Source organism: Berghia stephanieae, chromosome 1 (assembly GCF_034508935.2).
Source record: "Berghia stephanieae isolate SIO BIC M18660-M18661 chromosome 1, UCSD_Bste_1.3, whole genome shotgun sequence".
Classification (NCBI taxonomy): domain Eukaryota; kingdom Metazoa; phylum Mollusca; class Gastropoda; order Nudibranchia; family Aeolidiidae; genus Berghia; species Berghia stephanieae.
The window spans coordinates 12,542,718-12,546,445 of NC_088360.1; positions in this window are offsets into that span (position 1 = coordinate 12,542,718).

Consider the following 3,728-nt stretch of genomic DNA (forward strand, 5'->3'; position numbering starts at 1 on the left):
GTACACTTCCTTGTGGAACTCCACTTGTTACCAGTCTCTCCGCTGATGCTGTTCCATTCACTATCACTTTTTGTCTTCTATCTTTGAGGAAATCTCGGACCCATTTGACTGTCTGATCATTAATTTGATACTGTTCCAATTTCCTGATTAGGCGCCAGTGTGGAACTTTGTCAAATGCCTTTCTGAAGTCGCGGTATATGACATCTAAATTGTTGCCTAATTCCAGGTCTCTCGTCCAGTCATCCATTGTTTCAAGTAGGTTTGTTACTGTAGACCTTCCCGCCATGAAACCATGTTGATCTTTGCTGAATAGTTTGTTCTTGGTCATATGATCAACTATTTCTTCTCTAATCAGCTGTTCCATGAGCTTGCAGACGACAGATGTCAGGCTCACTGGTCTGTAGTTTTCTGGATTTTTTCTGTTTCCCTTCTTGAATATGGTTGTGATGTTAGCTTCTTTCCACTCCCTTGGTAGTCTTCCTTCTTTCATCGACTGGTTAAATATCTTGGTTAGGGGTTCTACTAGCTGCTCTGCTAAGTTTTTTAGAATGTAAGGATGAAGTTTGTCAGGTCCAGGTGATTTACTCTCCTTTAAGTTTTGTAGTCTCTTCATTTCTCTCTCTTCAGTAATCGGCCATTGTGTAGTATCTATATTACTTCTTTTTGCAATATCTGGCAAGTTTTCCTGGTTCTCCACTGTAAAGACACTTGCAAAGAAGAGATTTAGCACCTCTGCCTTGTCTTCATCTTCAGATGCCCAGGTGACATCTTCTTTTTCATGTCACAGGTTCCCTGTCTTGTCTTCATTTTACTGTTTACATAACCCCAGAATACCTTAGGATTTTCTTTCGTTTCCTCTGCTATCTTGTTCTCATAATTTTGATGCGCCTGTCGGACTATTTCAGTAGTTGCGTTTCTCACTCTTTTGTATTTGTCCTAATCCTCTTCCTTCTTTTGCTTCTAGAGTATCTTCTATTTACTGCCTTCTTCTTCCGTAATGCCTCTCTCACTTCCTGCGTCATCCAAGGTTGATTTCTTCTCCCAACCCGGTTCCCTCTGCTTTTCGGGATGTTTTTCTCGAAGCATTGGTTAAGTACTCTGGTAAATCTACTCCAGTTGTTTCCTACGGTGTCCTCGATTAGTATTTCCTCCCATTTGATATGCCCCAGTTCTTCTTTCACACTCTCTAGATCAGCCTTCCTATATCTGAGTGTCCGTTTTTCATCTACAGTCTCTGATGTCGCCCTCAGTTTTAGGAATATGGTCGCATCGTCGCTTTTTCCCAGTGGGTGACTCAGTCTCAGGTCGATAATGTCATTTTCTTCCTCCATCAATATCAAGTCCAATACGTTGGGCTTCTGGTTTTTTCTCTGTCTTGTGGGTTCTTTTATTATCTGTTGTAGGTAGCAATCTTCAATGGTTTCTATGAAACTTTCCTCCAGGCTTCTCTATTTTGGTTCGTCCATCACTTTCCACTCCAGTTCCGGCATGTTGAAGTCTCCCATAATAATTATCTCTGAATGCTTTTTTTGTGACGCTCTCCTTATCATCTCCAACATTCTCTCATTATTTTCTCCTGTACTATTTGGGCTCCGATAAATCACTCCTACTAGTATCTGACTTTGTCCAGTCACTCCAATCGAGCACCAAGCGCTCTCCCTAAAGTCGTGATCTGTGAGTTCCTCTACGGGGTTAACCTTGAGGTTCTCCCTCACCAATAAGTATACTCTGCCGGAAGTTTCAAAATCTCCTCTAGCTATTATAGTGTATCCCTCAATACCTAACTCTGTTATGGTTGGGTGTGTTGTTGCATTCTTTGGCTTAGCTTCTGTTATTGCTATCACATCTGGATCTTCTTCTTCTGCCATAGCCTTTAGCTCCTCTCTCTTATTCATCACATTGTCTGCGTTCGTGTACATGAACTTCAGAGTTGTTTTCATATTCACTTGCTGCCCCTCCTTGTCATTTACCATTACTTCTCTTTCTTGCATTTTCTTGTTGTGTTCGAATACTTGCTCAGAAACATTTTGGGCCATTGGACTGACACGTTTCCCATATAGTCATTCCTCGTCCCAGCCCCAGTCATTTCCTCCAACATCGCTGTCTCTCTTTCTTACTTATTCTTTAAACTTTTCCCTGAAGATGACCCTTTTCCTATAAATGACCACATCTTCCCCTGCTTCTCGTCTTCTCTTCAGCTCCTCTCTTAATTCCTTGGCCTGCTCTCTTTGCATGGTTGTTTGGTCAGCTCCAATATATACCTTCTGTAAGCATTCCCGTTTATGATCCTTCAACTGTTTGCTGTTCCTAAGAGCAGTGTTACGCTGATCCGTTGACATCAGACTTATTTTCATGGGTCTCGGTCTATCTTCTCTTCTGCCCAATCTGATCACTTGCTCTATAGGGTTTGGGCTGTCCTTGTCTCCATGAACCTGCAACTCTTTGAGTACCATTTGGGCTTTTCTTATGTCTTCTTTGTTGTCGCCATCTTTTGTTTCCGGTATGCCGAACATAATTACATTGTTCACTCTCTTAGCCCTATCATTTCTCTCTTCTTCTAATTCAAGGTTCTTTTTCAACATTGCCTGCTTCTTCTCCTCATTTTCATTTATTCTCCTCATTTCATTTGTATCATGTCTTACTCTTTCTGACTTTTCTTCTGTACTTCTCTTGAGTCGCTCCTTAATCTCACTCGCCTCAGACCTAGGATAGGCCTCTATCTCATCCTTTGCTATTGATTTCACTGTTTCTATAATCTCCTCTGTGAATTCACCTTTTTGAATGATATTCACACTTTTATCAACGTCTTCTACTTTTTTCCTGAGTTTATCTACTTCCTTTTCAAGCTGCATGAAATTTCCCAGGAACTTTGAGGCCACTTTGTTGCAGGACTGTTGCCGTTTATAATGCAAAACATGTTATTTTGTTATTTTTTCAAAGCTGTTTGGCAGTAAAAAAAATTTGACTTTTTTTTTTTTTGGGGGGGGGGGTGGTCTCGCTAGCTCAGTTAATCAACACAACACATTATTACTTATTCTAAGCATATTTTTAAGGGACCTAATAGTATCTATCCTTAAAACAACATTAATATATTTATAGATTTATCTCCCTTAACCACGATTTGAGCATACTCATGAGCCATTAAATGTATTTACCTGTCCCCGCAGTTTTTTGCCATTTCAAACGCTAAAATTTGCCATAAAAAATGGTAAAATTTGCCATCAAAATAGCAAAATTTGCAAAAAATTTGCCGCTAGTTTTACAAAAATCAATTAAAACAACATGTACGGTAAAAAATTAGGGCATTTTGTAGAATATTGATGTCTCAACATGTCAACATGAATTTACTTACATTTTGAATGGTTTGAAATAATGTTATAATAATAATAATAGACATAGTAAGTAAGTAAGTAAAAAAAAGAAGGAAGTAATCAAAATATTTTATTAACTATTTAGCTTCTTAAAATTTGGGAAATCAAAGTAAACAATCGCATAAAAAATTCAAAATTTGAAAAACTAATTAAGGAGAGGAAAAAAATAACTATTCACAAGGAAAGAGAAACAAAATCCAGTTTCCAACGGGGACACCTTAAATTCGTATTCTCTACTTACTATCCAATTTTGAGCATTATTACTATTGCTTTATATTTCAATATAGGCCTAATGGGTTTTTGAATGAAAAACATGGAAAAGATCATGAAAAATCATAATCATATCATGAAAATTAA